Raw genomic sequence first — 22,016 nt, 5'->3', positions numbered from 1 at the left:
GTGGAGATGAAAACGGTAATGGAATTCAAACATGCATGGAATAAACACAAAGGAATCCTTTTTAGAAGAAATGGTTCCATGGAATCTTGGCCGAGATTAGGTGGCGACGCCGGTAATTGGGAAGCAAAACCGATGCTGGGCAGACTTTTAAGGTGTGCCCTGAGAAAGGCAAGGACAAATGAAACTCGGGTACACATATAAAGTATCACATACCATGTAAAATGAGTTTATCTTGTTGAGCAGACTGGATGGACCATAATCGAACGGCGCCGGCCATCTATTTCTGAAGGAAAATTCCATTGATCGTTATTAAATTTTGGTTTTTTTGCCAGGTTCTTGGGGCCTGGATTGGCCGCTGTCGGAGACAGAGTGCTGGGCTTGATGGACCTTTGGTCTTTTCCCAGCGTGGCAGTGCTTATGTGCTTATGGCCGGTGCAGCAAAGAACAGTCCCGAACTGTATTATCAAAAAAGATGGCCAGTCATCTTTCATTTCGATAATAAGTTTGGGGCCGGCCAAATGTCAGACATGGCCGGGTTTGATGGCTGGCATCGGTTTTCGCCGATAATAGAAACTGAGGCCGGCCATCTCAAACCCGGCCAAATCCAAGGCATTTGGTCGTAGGAGGGACCAGCATTTGTGGTGCACTGGTCCCTCTCACATGCCAGGACACCAACCGGGCACCCTAGTGGGCACTGCAGTGGACTTCAAAAATTGCTCCCAGATGCATACTTCCCTTACCTTGGGTACTGAGCCCCCCAAATCCCACTCCCCACAATTGTACACCATTACCATAGCCCTTAGGAATGAAGGGGGGCACCTACATGTGGGTACTGAGGGTTTTGGGGGGGTTTGGAGGGCTTAACATTTAGTACCACAAGTGTAACAGATGGGGGGGGGGATGGGCCTGGGTCCACCTGCCTGAAGTGCCCTGCACCCACTAAATACAGCTCCAGGGACCTGCATACTGCTGTCAGGGAGCTGGGTATGACATTTGAGGCTGGCATTGAGGCTGGCAAAGAAATATTTAAAAAAATGTTTTTTTTGGGTGGGTGGGAGGGGGTTGGTGACCACTGAGGGAGTAAGGGGAGGTCACCCTGAGTCCCTCCGGTGGTCATTTGGTCAGTTGGGGCACCTTTTTGAAGCTTGGTCCTGAAAAAAAGGGACCAAGTGAAGCCGGCGAAATGCTCGACAAGGCCGGCTTTCTTATTTCCATTATCGGGCGAAGCCGGCCATCTCAAAGCATGCCCCCGTCCCGCCTCTGCTACCCTACCGAAAAGCATCCTTGAAGTTTGGCCGGCTCTGCGACGGAAAGCAGTTGGAGCTGGCCAAAATCAGCTTTCGATTATACCAATCTGGCTGGCTTTAGGAGATCGCCGGCCATTTCGCGATTTGTGTCGGAAGATGGCTGGAGACCTCCTTCGAAAATAAGCTGGATTGTCTCTTATAAAGGGTATTCAGGCTTTTAATATTCATACTAACAATCTTAACTTTTTAGGAGTTCATTAGTTTGTTAACCACCTATTACTTTTTTATGGCTCAAAATTTCATTCAAATCCCAGGAATATGCTCTACCTAATTGTCTAAACCCCCAAAATACCCCTTTCCCCATCCCACTACCCTCAACACCCCCCATTTGACTAGCAAAATGGAGAGGAAGGTCCTGGTAACCCAGGGACAATCAGTTTTCACAGCTTGAAAAAATGAGCAAAACAGAGTAATATCACAATAGTCTGATTAGCATAAACCTAAAAGCTTAATGGTGAATTAAAAAGTGAATTACTAAACAAGTGAGTATACATCCCCACCAGCGAGGCATCTATGCACCCTGCTCTAGGTTTAATGGATAAACCAAGCCCTCATAAGGAAGAGGAAATATTTGCTTTAAGAAAACCCTGTATAAGTTGCCAAAAGGTCACAAGTCTGCAATGATCCTTGAGGTCAGAAGATCTTCTTGGTCCCACTAGCTCAGTGAGTGAATAACCTGTAAGGCTGCTTCCCTCAATGTTGTTTGATAAGCTTTCTCCTTCACAGTGAGATATTCAAAAAGGGAAAGTCCTTCTGTAGTAGAACTGCTCTACCCAAATTTGACCCATGACATCCTGCAGTTCCCTGCGTCTCTGTAGTGTAGCGGGGGATAAATCACTAAAGATTTCAATAAAAGATTCCCAGGATCTTACCTTCCTTCCGGCCACCAAAAGCACTGATTCTTCCATTGAGTAATCATGGTAAGAAGAAATAATGGCTTGGAGAAGATTACACCTTGCACTCCCCCCAGCTCTAAGTGATCTCTCAATTTTAATCTTTTCTGGAGAGAGAGTATAACAATTTTTCTCAGGGGGGCAATTTTTATCCAAATGTGATAGCTTTGCACACATCATGACAGGAATGAACATCAAGCTGGGGTATGATCTCAGTCTCTCAGATTTACTGCTAATGCTCTCCATGGGTACATGGAAGTTCTTTTTGATCAGGCCTGTGGCACCAAAAACAATCAGAAATATTTCTGTATCTTTCTGCCACATTTTCTTGGTCTTGGACTGCATCGCTTGGTACTAAGAATCATCCCTATTTTCATCAGATTCACCTTGGGACCAACACCACAATTCTATTAGGGTCATTTCAAAAAAAGATAGCAAAATTAGAAAAGGTTCAAAGAAGAGCAAAAAATGATAAAGGGGATGGAACTCCTCTCATATGAAGAAAGTCTAAAGAGGTTAGGGCTCTTCAGCTTGGAAAAGAGACTGATGAGGGGAGATATGATTGAGGTCTACAAAAAATCCTGAGTGGTGTAGAATGAATAGAAGTAGATCAATTTTGTACTTACTCCAAAATTAAGACTAGGGGGGACTCAAGGAATTTACATGGAAATAACTAACACAAATAGGAGGAAATATTTTTATACTCAATGAATAGGTGGGCTCTGGAACTGTTCGCCAGAGGATGTAGTGACAATGGTTAGCGTATTTGGGTTTAAAAAAGGTTTGGACAAGTTCCTGGAGGAAAAGTCCATAGTCTGCTATTGAGACAGACATGGAGAAGCAACTGCTTGGTCGCATGGAATGTTGCCAGAATTTGGGTTTATATCAGGTACTTGTGACCTGGTTTAGTCAGTGTTGGAAACAGGATACTGGGCTAGATGGACCACTGGTCTGACCCAGTATGGCTACTCTTATGGTCTTAATGTTGTTGTTTTGCTCCTGCTGATCCAATTCCTTAACGTTTTTTTCTGTTCCTTACAAATTCTGTTCTTTCTTTCCCTTTTGGTACCAATTGATTTTTCACCCATTCATTCTACTCCTTGCAACGATTGTCCAAGTTTAATAATGAAACTGGATTATGTAAGTTTTCTTTCATATTTCAACACCTTCTATGCACTGGGATCTGTTGACGCCATTTGGTAAGCCTGGAGACCTATAACAGTAGCTCGATAAATGTAATCTATTTCTATGAAACCCATTCCTCCTTTATCTCTAGGAATGTACAGTCTAGGTATACACTTATAGATGACCAGGTAGGAATGGAGGAGTTCTTAATTGTACATCTATTTTTCAAGGTCTTTAAGAGGCCAGTGCATAATTCCAAAGCTATACGAGAGTGCAGGAAGTGCCAGCTGATTAATAACCAGTAACTTATTCCATAATGTTAATGCACTCTTCATCATCAGTTTTAGTCTCCTATACTATTCTTTACTGATTTTTTCTTCTCAGCGCTTCCTGTTTGATACTCGTTCCTTCCTCCACTTCTAGATATTTATACACATCTTCATGTTCTAGTTTGTTTATTTCACAGTCATCAGTCAGAGAGATGTTTTCAGCTTTGCTCAACTTTTGTTCACATTTTTCTCTAAGGTGGATTCTTTCATGCTTTCTTAGATGTGATTTGATGCAGAAAAATTTATCACACTCAGAACATTTATACGGTTTTTCTCCAGTGTGGATTCTTTCATGAATTCTGCGATTACTTTTTTGATTGAAGCTTTTACCACACTTAAAACATTTATATGGTTTTTCTCCAGTGTGGATTCTTTCATGAATTCTGAGATTACATTTTTGAATGAAGCTTTTACCACATTCAGAACATTTGTATGGTTTTTCTCCAGTATGGATTCTTTCATGAATTATAAGGTCAGATTTCCGATTGAAGCTTTTACCACATTCAGAACATTTATATGGTTTTTCTCCAGTGTGACTTCTTTCGTGAATTTTGAGCTGATATTTTTGATTGAAACTTTTATCACACTCAGAACATTTATATGGTTTTTCTCCAGTGTGGATTCTTTCATGATTTATGAAGTCAAATTTTTGATTGAAGCTTTTACCACATTCAGAACATTTATACGGCTTTTCTCCAGTATGGATTCTTTCATGAACTCTGAGCTGATCTTTTCGATTGAAGCTTTTACCACAGTCAGAACATTTATATGGTTTTTCTCCAGTGTGGATTCTTTCATGATTTCTGAAATGAGATTGCTGAGTGAAGCTTTTATCGCACTCAGAACATTTATATGGTTTTTCTCCAGTGTGGATTCTTTCATGATTTATGAAGTCAAATTTTTGATTGAAGCTTTTACCACATTCAGTACATTTATATGGCATTTCTCCAGAATGGATTCTTTCATGAATTCTGAGCTGATCTTTTCGATTGAAGCTTTTACCACATTCAGAACATTTATAGGGTTTTTCTCCAGTGTGGATTCTTTCATGAATTCTGAGACTTCTTCTATGAATGAAGCTTTTATCACATTCAGAACATTTATGTGGTTTTTCTCCAGTGTGGATTCTTTCATGAATTGTGAGACTACCTTTTTCATTGAAGCTTTTACCACATTCAGAACATTTATAGGGTTTTTCTCCAGTGTGGATTCTTTCATGAATTCTGAGGTAATTTTTTTGAGTGAAGCTTTTATCACATAGTAAACTTTGAAATAGCTTTGCTCCCTTGAGGTGCATTTGATGCACTTGTTTTTTGCTAAAGCTGATTAATTCATGTCCTCCCAAGTCATATACCTGACTGAATTTTTTATCATGTTCAGAAGATGGTTCTCTTTCTTTGGGAAATTTTTGATGAAGTTGTGATTTATATGCAAACAATTTGTCACACTCCGTATACTGGAACGGCTTATCTTCTCTTTGAAATTTATTTTGTCTTGTCAGGTTTGCCTTCCCAGTGAACATTTCCTCACATGTAGAGCTCTGACAAAGTCTCCCTCTGCTGATTCTCTGATTTTGTCTGAGATTTGGGCAGTTGGTGGAAATTCTCTCTTCTTCAGTACATACATTTGATTTCTCTCCTTTTAGGGTCTTTTTTTTCACTCTAGGTGGTCTTACGCTACTACTACCTCCCACACCATCAGCTGAAGGATCTGGGCTGTCTCTGAAGGGGTCTTTGTGTTTCCATTCCTCCATTTGCTGCCCATCACACATGCTCATTCTCTTATTGCCAAATCTATCATCTGTTGGAAAAAATAAAAGTATGTACATAAATTATACAGCTCGTGAGCAAAACATATATAGGCAAATATCCCCACAGAAGTCTTTAAAGATATTTGTTTGCAGACAGGTGATAAGACATAAATACACCATCATGATCTCATCCTCCCCTCTAGTCTCTGCAGTGATTCCTTTCACTTTGATTACATTCACTAACCAATAAATCTGTGAAAATTTTGAAATACTTCACAGCACATAGCAAGGATTTTATTATAAAGGAATTGTTGGCTCACTGCTTCTGGTATCCTTATCCTCCTCTCCTCTCTCCAGCTGGTCACATACAGGAGCCTCTTCCATTTTCAGGATCTCTATTGTGGGCTCAGCACTGTAACTTTGGCTTCCTGTAAGAAGAATGGAAAAATAACTTCAGGTTTTATAGGAAAGCTTAAGACATAAGAAAAACAAAACATTGCTAAAATGGAGATGATGGGAATTTTATGATCCTGGTGGAAGGAGTTAAGGAACCTGAGAAGTTTTGAAAATGAACCATGTCCTGCAATATTAAGGTAATGAAAATTGAGAGGAATATGCCCTCTTTAACCTAGAACTATCAATGTGGGTCTTTCTCTCTTCCTTCTCCAAATCTTCCTGACTCCCAATATGGATACTAGTGGTCACCCTCTCTTTCCTCCCCCTACGGCTTCTTTTCAAGGCCTATCTACCTCCATCCTTTTTCCTACATTTCCCCATTTTCAATCCCATCCTGCCTAAATCCATTCCACAAATGCCATATTGAGTCATTCTGCCTCATTCCCACCTTCTACTGCTATCAGTGTGGTGCTTCCTAAATCCTTTCTTTATGGAGTCACCAATTTGGCCATCTTTCCTCATTCTTCCTGTTGATCCCAGTCGTCTTCCTCCAGCCTCTTACAGTAAGACCATCCTGCCTGTCTCTTTCATACTGGCAGCACTGTGCAGCTCACAGAAAACAAAACACACAAGCTGCTGAGTAGGTGGGAGCATGGGCGTAGTTTGGAGGGAGCAGTGCCCCCCGAAACGGCTTGCATGGCGGCATCTCTCTTTCTACTTCCTGCAGGCTCTGGTGTCACTCCTTCTGCTCTTCGCCCTTCTCTTGCTGCAGCCTTTCCATCTTCCAGGCTGCCGGCAGTGTTAGCAATATAAGCACGGTGCCTGCCTTTGCATGGCCTGGAAGCCTTCTCTCTGCAGCGAGCGACCTGCCTAGGCAGAAACAGAAATTCGCAATAGAGAGAAGGTTTCCGAGCCGCACAAAGGCAGGCTGTGTCCTTACATTGCTAACACTGCTGGCAGCCCGGAAGATGGAAAGGCTGCAGCGGGAGCAGAGCGGAGAGGTGGAGGAGTGACACTGGAGCTTGCAGGTGAAAGAGAGTGTGTGACAGGACCTGGTGGCGGAGGCAACGGAGGGAGATCGTGCAACACCAGACTTGTAGGGAAGGAGGAAGGGGGAAGGGCTGGTGACACCAGACCTTGTGAAAGGAGGGTGAAAGGGAGGGAGAGTGAAGTGACCATGTGGGGGACGCGAGGAAGGAATTTGGGAGGGGAAAGGGAGCAAAAGCGAAACAGGACCTTGCAGGGAGGGCGGAAGGAGGAAAAGCGACACCGGACCTTGTGGGGGGCACGAGGAGGGGAAGGAAGGAGGGAAAGCAACACCAGACTTTGTGGAAGGGGAGAGGGAGGGAAAGCAACACCGAACCTTGGAGGGAGGGAGGGGGAGTGACACTTGACCTTGCAAGGGGTGAGAGGAAGGAAGGGCATGGGATATAGGGTAAGAGATATATGAATGGCCTTGGAAGCAAGGGAATGAAGGAGAGTCAGGGATGGCATTGGGGACTGAAAGGGTGATGAGATCTAGTGGCGGGTAGATGAGAGCTAAGAGGATGGGAATGGGGGCTGAGGAAGTGGGTGGAAGATGGGGAAAGATAAGGGTTTAGGAGACTGGATAAGTGAGAGACAGAGGGAGCAATGGTGAAAGCTAGTAGGTAGATGAGAAGATCAACAGACACTAAGGTGAGAGAAAGAAGGATAAACACAAATAAGGAGGGGGGGGGGCATGAAATGAAAGGTCACTGCCAGACAGATGTAGAGAAGGAAAGGAAGGACAAAAAGAGAGAGAAGAAATGAAAATGCCAACATGGAAAAGAATTTAGAGAAGACTGACATGTGGAAAGTGGAAAAGCGACTGGGACCAGCCCAATTAGAAAAATAAAGTGCTCGGACAACAAAGGTAGAAAAGAAATATTTTTATTTAATACTTAAGGACTGAGATGTGCCTGCTTTGTGAAATGTACGTCTTTCCTATTTTTGTAGAGTGCAGGAGAAAATACATTTCTGTTTCACTTTTACCAGTGTTTACACAGCTTACAGAGTCTGTCTCTATTGAGGAAGATCTCTATTTCAGTTTTTCTGTGGTTCCCTGTTTTGTATAGTGATAAAAACCACTGAGGTGGAAGAACAGATGACCACTATGACTAGTCTAGAAGGGAAAAGAGGGAGAGTAGTGGAAGGGTCTTTTACCATAGGACATTAACACATAGGTAATTGTTCAAGAGGCTTTATGGGCAATTAGCTGCATGATAATGTCCTATGTTGGAAGATCTTTCTACTACTCTCCCTCTTTTCCCTATTTTGTATCATGTGAGGGTCTGTACATGTGTTAAGACCTGGATAGTGAGCCCTTGTGCCACGACCGAGCATGGTGGAAGAAGAGCAGAGCAGTACTCGGTCAAGCTGCCGGACAACCCCTAACTTCACCTGGGAAGCGACCACCGTTCCCCGGGATTTGAGCCCCCAGGTGCAGGCGGCCACCAGGACTTCAGGATACGGACGGTGTTGGGCAGCCACACAGCGGGTAGTCGAGTTTAGTCTAAGGGTCTAGGCAGGCAGCAACACAGCAGATAGTCAAGTTGGGTCCAAGGATCAAGGCAGGAAAGTAGACAGCAAAGCACACAATAACTAGCACCAAACCTCTATAGCAACAGAAGCCGAAGCAAAGATGGTGGCTCAGGCCAGCTCTTAAATAGGCCTCCAATCAGAGGGTACTGGTCTCAGCTGTGAGGCAAGAGCTCCTATAGGGCACGCCCAAAAGAACTCAAGATGGCTGCCTCCTAGTGAGCTACCTAAGATGGCTGCTCCTCAAATGATCCTTTCAAGATGGCTGCCCCTCAGATGATCTTTCCAATATGGTCGCTGCCAGAAGAACAAGGTAGGGTTGCAACAACATGTTCTGCATGTGCAACTTAGGTGAAGGATTCTGCTAGCATGTAGTGTCTGTACAGGAATATGTAACAGTCTGGATTGTTCCAGTTTCCCAGTAGCAGGTATATTGGTGTTTGGGGGGGGGGGGGGGGGGGGGGAGTATTTTTTCTATGTGGCATAGTATGGAGAGTTGTTGATAAGGAAGAAGAAAGAGCTGGGATTTGGAGAAAGTGAATAGAGATGGTACTGTTTCAGGCCTAAGGAAAGTGCATTCTCCCCTTGCTAATTTGTGTGAACGTGAGGGGCATAATGACAGAAGTTTCCCTTGGTGCTGGCTCATTTCAGTTACCCCCCCCCCCCCCCCCAAAAAAAAAAAAAAAAAAAAAACTTCATTGCTTTGATATACTGGTTTCATATTCACTGTTTTAGTTTGGGGTGTGTGTTTTTTGAAGAACCATAATGAATATGTATATATGCAAATGAATATAAGCCAAGCCACAACCTCCCCACCCCCCAAAAAATGAAATGACGAAACTACGCCCATGGGTGGGATGAAGGTTAAGTATCTTGGAGCAGCCCTGAAAGATGCCAGAAATAGTGAAAGATACAAGAAAAATTACAAAAACTGATAAAGGATGAAACAGAGTAGATGTTGAAAGAAAACATAGGGAAGAACTAGACAGATTTGGGAAAATGGTGAGGGAGAATAAGAGAAAGAGAAGATAGGCAAATCAGATAATGGAAGGAGAAAAGTAGAAATAAGGAAAATAGAACAAACACATTATCCACACGACAAAGGTTGGAAGCAGGGACCATGATTAAAACACCTCATTCTCACTGTGCCTGGTCTAGAGGAGCTGTCATTCTTGTACGACATGTTTGGATCAGCTTGTTTCTAGCTTTAATTCAAGCTACATCACCTGTTTGATGCAGTTTCTCACATATGCCTGTGGTGGTCAGATTTCCTCTTTCCTCTGATCCTGGAGGCTCAGAACAGAATCCTTCTTGCCCAAATCGGAATAAAATGTCAGGCTTGACATTGTGGGAGCCTGTTATAGGAAAAAGATAGTAACATATGTTTTAAAAAAAAAAGTTACCACAGGGCCTATAAGTGCTTAGAATTACGCTGTTTTCATACACGCAAAAAAAAAAAAAAAAAAAAAATAGAGGGGTAGTGCTGTATTAATCATCATCAGAAATCTATTCTAAGAATACCTCGATCATTTTAATACTGAGGTGGGCAACACCTTTCCTCAAGCGCAGTGGCGTAGCAAGGGCAGGGCGGTCCGCCCGGGTGTCATTGGGTGGGGGGTGCTCCGCTCCCACTGCTCCACCTTAAAAAATTTTTTTTCCGAAGCGCCGGAGAGTGGCAGGCAGCGCCTCGCGTCTGCCCTGCTAGTAAAGAAGATCTCGCTGACGTAGTCGCCCTTCCCACATTGAGTCTCGCCCCCCTCTGAGGCAACTTCCTATTACCGCGAGGGCAGGCGGGACTCAGTGTGGGAAGGACGATGACGTCGACGAGATCTTCTTTACTAGCAGGGCAGACGCGAGGCGCTGCCTGCCACTCTCCGGCACTTCGAAAACATTTTTTTTAAAGGCAGGACAGCGTAGGAGCAGCAGGAGAACGGATCTCAGCTGTCGGGTCGGGGGAGGGACTCAGAGGGGAGAAGGGGATTGGGGAAGGGTGGGGGAGCTCAGAGGGGTGCTTAAAGGGGATTAGGGAGGGTGGGAAAGCATCAAGGAGGGGAGAAGGGGATTGGGGAGGGGCGTGCTCAGATGGGAGAAGGGGTCTGAAGCTGGAACTGGGGTCTGACAAGGGGGCAGGAGGGAAAATGGGTCCATGTCTGGGGCAGGTGGGAGAGTGGGTCTGGGGCTGAAAAGGGGGGATGCAAGGCATGTGGTGGATGAAGGGGGCTGAAACTGTGGGGACTGGGGGCTTTAAAGGGGACAGGGAGAACTGGCTGGGGCTGAAGCTCGGACTGGTGAGAGAAAAGAGCTGGGGCTGAAAAGAGGACAGGGAGAAGTGGTTGGGGGCTGGAACTAGGGGCAGGTGGAATAAGGGGGCTAAAACTGGGGGCTGAAAAGAGGGGACAGACGGATTGAAGGGGCAGAGAGAAAGGGCAGATGGTGGGTGGAAGGGGCAGAGATAGAGGGCAGATGTTGATGGAAGGAGGAGAGAGAGAGATGGCAGACTGGGGCAGATGGTGCATGGAAGGGGCAGAAGTGGATGGAAGGGACAGAGGGCAGACAGTGAATGGAAGGGGCAGAGAGAGAGGGCAGACACTGGATGGCAGAGAGAGAGCGAAGACAGATGCTGGATAGAAGGAAGACAGTGAAAAGATGAGGAAAGCAGAAACCAGAGACAACGAACTGTAAATATATATTTTTATTTTTTTGCTTTACGATAAAGTAGTATTGTAGCTGTGTTAATAAATGTTTATAATAGAACATGTAAATAAGGTAATCTTTTTATTGGCCTAATTTTAATACATTTTACTTTCGGAGAACAAAACCCCCTTCCTCAGGTCAGGATAGGACATTGTAACAGTACTATACTGAATTGACCTGAGGAAGGAGGTTTTGGCCTCTGAAAGCTAAATGTATTAGTCCAATAAAATGATATTATTTCTTTTATTTCTATTTGTTAATTTGTAAAGTGGTGATTGGTATTTGTTAGTTTTTTCAAATTTACATCTGCTGTCTTTATATTTTGCACAGTACTAGAGGACATTTTCTGTTTCTGTGGTGTTGCATTGTATGCAGAGTCTGGCATCGGGGGTTGTTTAATTTTTGTCTAAATAGAAAGTTTATGATTACTTATTCTATAGTGGATTAGGGTGTATCTGTGTTTGTGAAAAAGACGTGGCTTTCGGTTGGCATTGACTGTGCAGGATCGACGATCTGTACTAATCTGTCTGTTTTTGTTTTACAATAGGTGAATTGATGTTCTAGTGTTCACTGTAGTGTTTAAGATGCTTTCCTTTTCCTTGTGTGACTCGTACAAATTACTGCTTATGGTATGGTAGAATTGCTCTACAGGTCCTGAGTGTTTTGTATTCTCGGTATGCCTAGTACTGGATTTTATTTTAGGGGGGTGTGTGTTAAAAAATGACCGGCCCCGGGTGTCAACTACCCTAGCTACGCCACTGCTGAAGAGCTACAAACAGCTCTGTTGTGGATACTGCTACTCCAGAAACGTAATGGAAATCTGTGCTATCAAGAGCTTTTTTTTATACTGAATATTCTTCCTCTAGTTGCTGCACATCAGAAATCAGATTCTGTCTGACATCAACTAGAAATCTGCTAAATCATTTTGATTCTATGAGAAGAATGAGAGAGATCTTCAGCCTGTACTAAAAACAAACCTCCAGTATTCAAAAGGGTCCCTGCCCAGTGATACACTTAGAGTAATCCAAACTATAACTACATGGTGCCACCTTAGGAGTCATGACACAAGAAAAGGATCTAGGTGTCATCATTGTTACATTGAAACCCTCTGTTCAGTGTGCAGAGGTGGTCAAGAAAACAAATAGAAGGGTAACTAAAATGATAAAAGGAGATGAAATGACTTCCCTAGGAAGAAAGGATAAAAAAAAGTTAGGGCTCTTCAGGTTAGAGAAGAGATGAGCGAGGAGAGATGATAGAGGTCTACAAAATATGAGTGTAGTAGAACAGGTAGATGTGAATTGCTGGTTTACACTTTCCAAATTGATGGGCCGATGAGCAGAAGCAAACACAGGTGCTAGAGGCTGTAAGCACCATACTAGTACCTGCGTTTGCTACTCTCCCATGATAAGAGCCCCCGAGCGCGTGAAACAGCGTGCTCGTGGGCTCTGAACGCAACTAGCATGCAAAACTGGGTTCTTAGAGCAAGTAGCATCCAAATGCACGCAAAACCGGGCTCATAGCACAAGTAGCATCCAAATGCATGCTGAACATATTCATCCCCAACGATCTGTGACCAGCGAGCCAAAGATTGGCTCGCTGGCTGTGGCAAACTCTACACCAGCTCAGAGTTGGCGTTACGGTTTGCAAACCATTGGGGAGGAATCTTATAAAGGGTCCAAGCTGGTTGGGTATCCTTCTTTGGATGCACTAAGCTGCACTAACAGATTTAGCACATGCTAACTATTACCACATGCTGAATAAGATACACATTAGATTCTTATGGGTCCATTAGATAAGATGCCATTTAGATTCTTCAATAGACCTCTGGTTTCCAGATGTCTTTAATATTTAGGTACAGCAAGTATATCTCTGTTTCTGGAGGGCTCACAATTTAAAGGTTAAAAAAGAGAATTGAAGTGGAATTTGAACCTGGGTCCCCTGGGTTACAATCCACTGCACTGACCCTTCAGACATGCTTGCTGCTGTGTTCATAAGGTTTTTTAGCTGACATACGTAGTCAATGTATTCATAGGTTATTATCAGCTGCTAGATATTGGAAATAGTTGACTTCATTGAGCCGGAATGTGATGTTCAAATGTTACATGTCTTTTCTTCTAATAATAAAGATATTAAAAAAAAAAAAAAAAAAGAATGCCCATAATACCTGATTTTGTCAAGGAGTCTGGCTTCCCTTTCTGGTGTCACTTTCAGGGGTGAGGGAGGGGGACATTAACCACTGGGAGGTTTATGAGGGGTAATGCCTTAATCTCTCCAGTGGATAAGCTGCTCAATCAGAGCACCTTTTTATACCCTATCATGATTCAAATAGGTCTAAATAAAAACGTCCTTCTTAAACATGGAAGTTTCTTCTCATTCGGTAATTGCTGTTGGAAGTTCTAAGTTTGGGCCCTCCCTAGTCCTGCCCATACCCAACCCACAATATGCCCCCTTGCTTATTGGACGCAGTGCAGTATAGGATATTCAAATTCTGCCATTACAAAATTGCAATGTGGACGTTTTGGGGAGATGCACATTTTGGGGGGGCAAATTTGAGATGTCCATTTGCTTTGAAAATAAGCGCTATAGTGGTTAATTTTTGCAAAATTCTAGCGTCTCTGGTCCACTGATCATAGGAGAAATTTCCCATCCTGCTTATAAGTTTTGATGCTGAAAATACATTTGACAGAATTAACTGGTAGTATATGTTTTTAGTGATGCTACATTTTGGGCTATGAGGGAGCTTTCTAAGCACATTACAATTCTTATATTATAATCCCTGGGAGCAGTATTAATTAATGGGGTGACTACAGAGGGCTTTAATCTTCAGCAGGGAACATGAGAGGTTTGCCCACTCTCTCTTCTGTTCTTTGTCTTGATGTTAGCATCCCAATTAGAGAGCTCAGAGCATCAATGGGATAAAGATGGGTAGCACAGAACTCAAGTTTGCTTCATTCACAGATGACCTGTTAATGCACATCACAAATCCAGAGGCCTCTCTCATGGGACATTTCAAGTCTATGGTTGTTTATCTGTCTTTAAACTGAATCCTGATAAGTTGCAAGACTTACTGACCTATCTGGCCATTAAGAGAGCTGGCTGGCTGGATAAAATGCTATTTTGGTCTACGTATATAAACCAGAATTTAGACATTTATATTGCTTAAACATCTAAGTCCCTGTATTGGGATATAGTCAGTGGTGTGCTGGTAAATGTTTAACAACAGGCTCTCTCCCCGGTCCACCTCTGCGCCCCCCCCCCCCCAAATTTCAGAGCTGGCTATAGCCAGGGAGAGAGCCTGGGGGGGGGGGGGGGAGGACGGCAATGCATTACTCTGTCCAGGAAAAAAAAATTAAATGCTCCCAGGTTCCAATCTAATTCATGTTTAATGTAGGATAAAATGCCATAAATAAGTAAATAAATATAAACTTTTAATGTTGAGAACCTGATTCTCATAACATGATGTCTGTTTTAGAAGCCCTTACCCAGGAAAAAAAAAATCTCTGCAGTATATCCAAAATGACACAAACCAAATTAGCATACAGACCAGGAATTAGGAGAACAGACAGTCTTGCCAACTCTGAACAATGTGTTATCAAAATCTCAGAACCTAACAAACAGATCCCTATTCAGACACTTGGCCTTGCAGTCATACGTACAGAACAGAGATAGCCTCTATTCAAATTCTTCAAAAATTAACCTGAAATCCTAAGAAGTTAAACTGTGCATGCAGCACAATACCAGAAAAACAGAAAGAAACTTGTTGCTATATACTGCAAAATATGATAGCAGATGTATTCTCAAAGTGGACATATTCTAAACACTATAATGAAAATAATTTTTTCTACCTTTGCTGTCTGGTGACTTTGCTTTTTTGATCATGCTGGCCCAGTATCTGATTCTGCTGCTCTCTATCTGTTCCCTTGACTCCATTTCCAGGGCTTCCTTTCCATTTCTTTCTTTTCTTTCCTCTTTCTTCTTCATTTCTGGTCCTCTGCAGACTTGACTGTCCAGTGGATCCAGGTTCTTCCTATTTTCTCCATCCATGTGCAGTTTTTCTCCTCTCTTCCTTTTCCTTCATCTCATCTCCTTCCTCTCTCTTCTCTCCATGTCCAGCATTTCTTCTCTCTCTTCTCTCTCCTCCATCCATGTACAGCATTTCTCCTTTCTCCCCTCCATTCATGTTCATCTCACTTCCTCTCTTTCCCTCCCCTCCATCCATGTGCAGCATGTCTTCTCTCTCTCCCTTCCCCTCCATCCATGTGCATCTCCTTCCTGTCTTCCCTCCCCTCCATCCATGTCCTGAAAAACTCTCCTCTCTCCCCTGCCCTCCCCTCCATCCACCCATGTCCAGAAACTCTCCTCTCCCCTCCCTTCCATCCACCTATGCCCAGCAACTTTCCTCTCCCCTGGCCTCCCCTCCATCTACCCATGTCCAGCAACTTTCCTCTCCCCTGCCCTCCATCCATCTATCCACCCATGTACAGCAACTGTACTCTCCCCTGCCCTCTATCCATCCATATCCAGCAATTTTCCTCTCTCCCCTGCTCCCTCCATCCATCCATATCCAGCAGCTGTCCTCTCTCTCCCCTGCCCTCCCCTCCATGTCCAGCAATTTCTCCTCTCTCCCTGGCCCTGCCTTCCCATCCATATCCATTCGATGCTCCTCTCTCCCCTGCCCTCCTGCTCCCATGTCCACCTGTCCGGCCTGTTCTGCCCCCCCCCCCCCCCCCCAACATCCCTCTTTTTGCTCCTGCTGTCCTGGGGGGTTTAAAACTTTGATTTACCTCCGTCGCAGCAGCCACAGTGAAAGCCCGTCTCTAGCCTTCCCTTCGTTTTCTGTCAGTGTCCCGCCCTCGCAGAAAGAGGAAATGACGTCAGAAGAAAGCGGGACACTGACGGGAATGAAGGGAAGACTAGAGACGGGCTTTGACTGCAGCTGCTGCGACGGAGGTAAATCAAAGATTTAAACCCCCCCAAGAGTGGCGGGAGGTGAGGTAAGCATGGCTTGTGGCGCACTCCTGCCATGCTTACCTCACCGCCGAGTTGCGTCACCACTAGGAGCCAGTTCGCCTGCCAGAACTGGATCGCAAGAGCTTTAAAAATTTAACAACCGGCTCCAGCACACCACTGGATATATTGCCCATACCTATTTTTATGTATAAAGGCCTGTACTGCCAAACTGAGGCCTATGAACCATACTGACTAGGCCAAGAACTATCTTTTTAGGACAATACTGTCATAGTTGTTACAAAACGTCCTGCAGCACTGGACACTGACATTCCAAGGGACATCTTTGTTTTCTCTCTCTCTGGAGTGAAGCTGCAGGAATGTGATTTACACTGACACTGGTATGTGGTAATCTTTGCTGATCATCCAGGGCGCCAGCAGTACCGGCTCTGAAAAGGAGGACTATCACCAAGGCATTCTTATGACCAGCTTATGACAATTACCCATGGGCGTAGTTTGGGGGGAGGCGAGGTGGGGCAGTGCCCCCCCCAAACAGCTTGCATGGTGGCATCTCTCTCTCTACTTCCTGCAAGCTCTGGTGTCACTCCTTCTCCTCTCCACCCTTCTCCCGCTGCAGCCTTTTCATCTTCTGGGCTGCTGGCAGTGTTAGCAATGTAAGCACGGTGCCTGCCTTTGCATGGCCTGGAAGCCTTCTCTCTGCAATGAGCGACCTGCCTATGTGGAAACAGGAATTCGCAATAGAGAGAAGGCTTCCGGTCCATGCAAAAACAGGCTGCGTCCTTACATTGTAACACTGCCGGCAGCCCAGATGATGGAAAGCCTGCAGCGGAAGCAGAGCGGAGAAGTGGAGGATTGAAACTGGAGCATGCAGGGGGGAGGGACAGTGCGTGACAGGACCTGGCGGCGGTGGGGGGGGGGGGAGGGAGGGAGGTCGTGCGACACTGGACTTGGAGGGAAGGGGAAAGGGCAGGTGACACCGGACCTTGTGGGAGAGGGAGGGAGAGTGACAACAACCATGTGGGGGGGGGGAGGAAGATTGGGAGAGCGACACCGAATTTGATAGGGGGGAGGAAGGGAAAGCGACACAGGACCTTGTGGGGAGGGAGGGAAACACCAGAACTTCTGGATGGGGAGAGGGAGGGAAAGCAACATAGGAGGTCGGTGGCCCAACTGTTTGGGGAGGCTAAAGGGGGGCAGAGCTTACCTCCATAATTGTCTGACAACACACAGAAAAAATTAATCTTTTACTCTCCGTGGCATCAACGTCAATGAAGAAAAAGGCACTACAGGCTCGCCTCCAGCTTCTCCATTCTCTCTTCACACAGTGTCCCGCCCTCGCGGAAACAGGAAATGCATCATCTGTCTGAAGAGAGAAGGGAGAAGCTGCAGGCAAGCCTGTAGTGCCTTTTTCTTCACTGATATCGATGCCACATAAAATAAAAGGTTAAAACGCTCGCGCGGGGGGGGGGAGGGAGGGCTACCGGTCGGAGAGCCGAGAGCGGGAAGGAAGGAGGGAGAGCTGCCTGGCAAAAGCGCTGCGTTTGTGAAGGCAGCAGCCAAGGGAAGTCCATGATTGGGCTGGGGAGGCTTAGCCTCTCCCAGCCTCTTATACGGGGCGCCTAGCAGGGAAAAGAGGAAGAGTAGTGGAAGGGTAAATTGTTCAAGAGGCTTTATGGGCAATTATCTGCATGATAATGTCCTATGTTGGAAGATCCTTCCACTACTCTCCCTCTTTTCCCTATTTTGTATCATGTGAGGGTCTGTCCATGTTCTGCATGTGCAACTTAGGTGAAGGATTCTGCTAGCATGCAGGGCCGCTGAGAGGGGAGGACAGGGGGGGGGACAAAATTCCCGGGGGCCTGCGACAACCTGGTGGGGGGGCAGTGGGGGCAGGGCCCAGGGGCGGCCTTGTCCCGGGCCCGGCCCCGTCTCTCGGCGGGCCTGCTAGCATGTAGTGTCTGTACAGGAATATGTAACAGTCTGGATTGTTCCAGTTTCCCAGTAGCAGGTATACTGGTGTTTGGGGGAGGGGGTATTTTTTCTATCTATGTGGCATAGTATGGAGAGTTGCTGATAAGGAAGGAGAAAGAGCTGGGATTTGGAGAAAGTGAACAGAGATGGTGCTGTGTCAGGCCTAGGGAAAGTGCATTCTCCCCTTGCTAATTTGTGTGAAAGTGAGGGGCATAATGACAGAAATTCCCCTTGGTGCTGGCTCATTTCAGTTTAAAAAAAAAAACCCAAAAACTTCATTGCTTTGATATACTGGCATTAAATTCAGTGTTTTAGTCTGGGGTGTGTGTTTTTTGAAGAACCATAATGAATATGTATATATGCAAATGAATATTCTAATAAGCCAAGCCACCCCCCCCCCCCCCAATGAAATGACCAAACTACACCCATGCAATTACCATCTGATTAGCTCAGTGATCCTAGCTTTACCATACTGCCCACGTGCACACTTTATGCATGCAGTCTTTATCTGCCCAACTCAATCAAGCAGAGAACTGTTCTACGTGTGACATGATGTCCATTATATCAAGTCCACAAGGGGAGTCTACTGAAGGAGACAGACAAGAGCTACACAGGCAGTTAGCCTGTTACACTGAGAGACAGACACCTTTCTCCTTGACAGTTGTTATTTTAGTAGCCAATATGCAGTCTCTCTGAGTATTGCTGAGGAGCTAACTCCGTGCTCATAAAGGAACTGAGCTAAGAATATGTGCCGTATTGAATAAGAACCAGTACTGGGTAGTATCTTAGCTTCAACTAAGAGAGTTGCAGTTAAGAGCTGTGTGCATTTCAGCTTCATTGCTGATGGCCTTCCACAACCAACACAGACTGAAGACACAGTGGAACAGGCAGTCTATATATAGAGCCTTGTTCAGGAGCCGGCTGGCAATTCAGTTTGGAGTCCAAGAGGAAAAGGAGAGACCTGCCACACAGAAGGAGCCAAAGGGCATTTCCAGGCAGCCTACAGGGTAAGGTTAGTTGTCTTTCTTATCTATCTATATTTCCAAGGTCTGGCATTATTCTCTTACTGCCAGCAAAACCTACATGAGAACCCTTTTCTTTGTTTTCGGACCATTTTAGGGCAAAATTATATTCCAAACAGACGAGACTAGCCACTAATTCTATCAGAGTAATTATTAGTTAATTAGCTTATTAGCACACCAGCCCGATTTTACAAAGCTGGGATATACATGGCTAACACTGAAAAATGTGCATCTGGCAAGGGAAGTGGTGGGACTAGGGTAGGCCCCAAACAATAAATGTATATTTCCAAATTTTAGAAGGGGAAAAAGATCAACATCTGGACTTAAACCTGCTTCCTTGGACGTCTAGGCTATCATGCAGTACGGTATTTAGAAGGCAGTAAGGGCTCACAAGCTAACCCAGCGGTAGTCGAGCAGTGTGTGCCAATGTGGATGCATTGTCATTTACTGCCAGAAATGCCCCCCACCCTCGTATCTAGATTTTACATACGAGACTAGTCTGAAAATACTGGGAGTGATTTTCACAAGCACTTTAAGCCCAGAAAGGCAGATAAATGCTTTGGTGAAAAAGACATTTATGATGAGAAAATTGAGGATGATTAAAAACTGTGATAGTCCTCCACCATAATACCTGTACAGTTAACAATACTGTGCAAGGACCCTGAACTATTCATGACCTTGTACGTACACAATCTGATAGCCTAAGCAAGTCAGTACATATAACTCATTGCAGCTGGCCTCACCCAGCTCCCATGAGGATATGTAGTGACACACATGATACCACCATCTGCTATACAGACAACTGAGCTTATTTTCGAAAGAGATCGCCGGCCATCTTCAGACACAAATCGGGAGATGGCCGGCGATCTCCTGATCCCAGCCAAATCGGTATAATCGAAAGCCGATTTTGGCCGGCCCCAGCTGCTTTTCGTCGCGGGGCCGGCCAACCTTCAAGGGAGGGTACAGAAGGCGGGGCAGGGGCGTGGTTACGAGATGGTCGGCTTCACTCCATAATGGAAAAAAGATGGCTGGCTCAGACGAGCATTTCGCTGGCTGCACTTGGTCCATTTATTTTTAGATCCAAGTCACAAAAAAGTGCCCCAATTGACCAGATGACCACCGGAGGGAATCGGGGATCACCTCCCCTTACTCCCACAGTGGTCACCAACCCCCTCCCTCCCAAAATAAAAAAAAGTTTTTTGCCAGCCTGTATGCCAGCCTGAAATGTCATACCCAGCTCCCAGACAGCAATATGCAGGTCCCTGGAGCAGTATTTAGTGGGTGCAGTGCACTTCAGGTAGGTGGACCCAGGCCCACCCCCCACCCCCCCCCCCAAAACCCACTGTACCCACATGTAAGTGCCCCCCTTCACCCCTTAGGGCTATGGTAATGGTGTAGAGTTGTGGGGAGTGGGTTTTGGGGGGCTCAGTACCCAAGGTAAGGGAGCTATGCACCTGGGAGCTATTTTTATTATTTTCTTTTAATTTCTAGAAGTGCCCCCTAGGGAGCCCGGTTGGTGTCCTGGTATGTGAGGGGGGCCAGTGCACTACAAATGCTGGCTCCTCCCACGACCAAATGCCTTGCATTTTGCCGGGTTTGAGATGGCCGGGCCCGGATTTCATTATGGCTGAAAAACGAAGCCGGCTATCTCCTCTAAACCCGGCGATCGATTTAGCCGACCCCAATCGAAAATACGGTTGGCTCCGCCCCTTTGCGGAGCCGGCCCTGAAGATGGCCAGCCATCTATTTGGCCGGCGCCGTTCGATTATGCCCCTCCACGTTTACCAGGGCATGATAGATATATCTGACATCCTTATGTTTCTGTAGCCTGATTAGTTTCCTGCTGATGTAGCAAAAGCACATCCTTTCTATGCTGGGAATGGAATTGCAGTGGGAAGCATGTGTTTACACTATTCTAAGATAACCTATGTATATAAGTATGAACTGCACAAGACAACTTTGGGAAAGTACCTGACGCAGTCCCTGAGCAGTGCTTTGCAGCCAGTATCTGAGAAAGGTCTTTCCCCTCAGCTAACAATATTATTTCATTGTCTTTGCCAGATTCTTCTCCTGTACTGTACGTACCTTACATTTATTGTATTATCTATGATATTCTTTTTGCCATACAATAAAATTACCAATGTTGTATACCTGATTTTGTTATGTTTATCCCCAAACACCTCCCTTCTAAGGGTAGCCAGGTAAGGGCTACCAGGGGAGCTACCCAGCTCCCTACAACTGTTTAGATCCAATAGCTTTCCGAATTGTTATGCAGAGGTTCATTCTAGGTCAGTTGGATTATTTTAACAGTATATATTTAGGCTGCTCTAAATTTTTATTGAAAAGTGCAAAGTGCAGTAAAGTCTCGATTATCCGACCTACCATGATTCAAACAGGTCTAAATAAAAACGTCCTTTTTAGACTTGGAAGTTTCTTCTCATTCGGTAATTGCTATAGGAAGTTCTAATTTTGGGCCCTCCCTAGTCCCACCCAAACCACAATATGCCCCCTTGCTTATTGGACCCAGTGCAGTATAGGATGTTTACAAAACTCACGCAATAGCCCTACCGCGCCTTCGATTATCCAACCTAAATGGAACCGACCCGTTGTCAGCAAAATGAAAAGTCGGATACTACGAAAAATAATGGTAACCACACGAACAATGCAGAACAAAGGCAGTAAAAGCAGCATCGGCTTACAACAGCGGCAAAAGTAAGGTCCCAGGTTCGGAAAACAGAAAGAGAAGGTGCGTAACATCACTGGGGGGGGGGCCTCAGATATGCTGGATGGTCAGATCAGTAAAGATCGGATAACTGAGATTGTACTGAATTTGGAATAGGCAGCTTGATTAATTTTATGGGCTCATAAAAATGAGAGAATTACACACATCTTGCAAACATTGCATTTGCGCCTGGTGGAAGCTTGCATTCAGTTTAAATGGTACATTATGATTTTTAATATTTCATATGCTAGAATTGATTGGTTTACCATCATCGAAGTGA

At 45.0% G+C, this 22,016-nt stretch overlaps 1 pseudogene; it reads right to left on the bottom strand.

Annotated features, from left to right (window-relative positions):
- LOC115463704 overlaps positions 1-22,016 on the bottom strand; it is a 232,699-nt pseudogene that overhangs the window by 84,850 nt on the left and 125,833 nt on the right.

This window comes from Microcaecilia unicolor, chromosome 2 (assembly GCF_901765095.1).
Source record: "Microcaecilia unicolor chromosome 2, aMicUni1.1, whole genome shotgun sequence".
Taxonomy (NCBI): Eukaryota; Metazoa; Chordata; class Amphibia; order Gymnophiona; family Siphonopidae; genus Microcaecilia; species Microcaecilia unicolor.
This window is presented reverse-complemented; position numbering and strand designations above follow the sequence as displayed.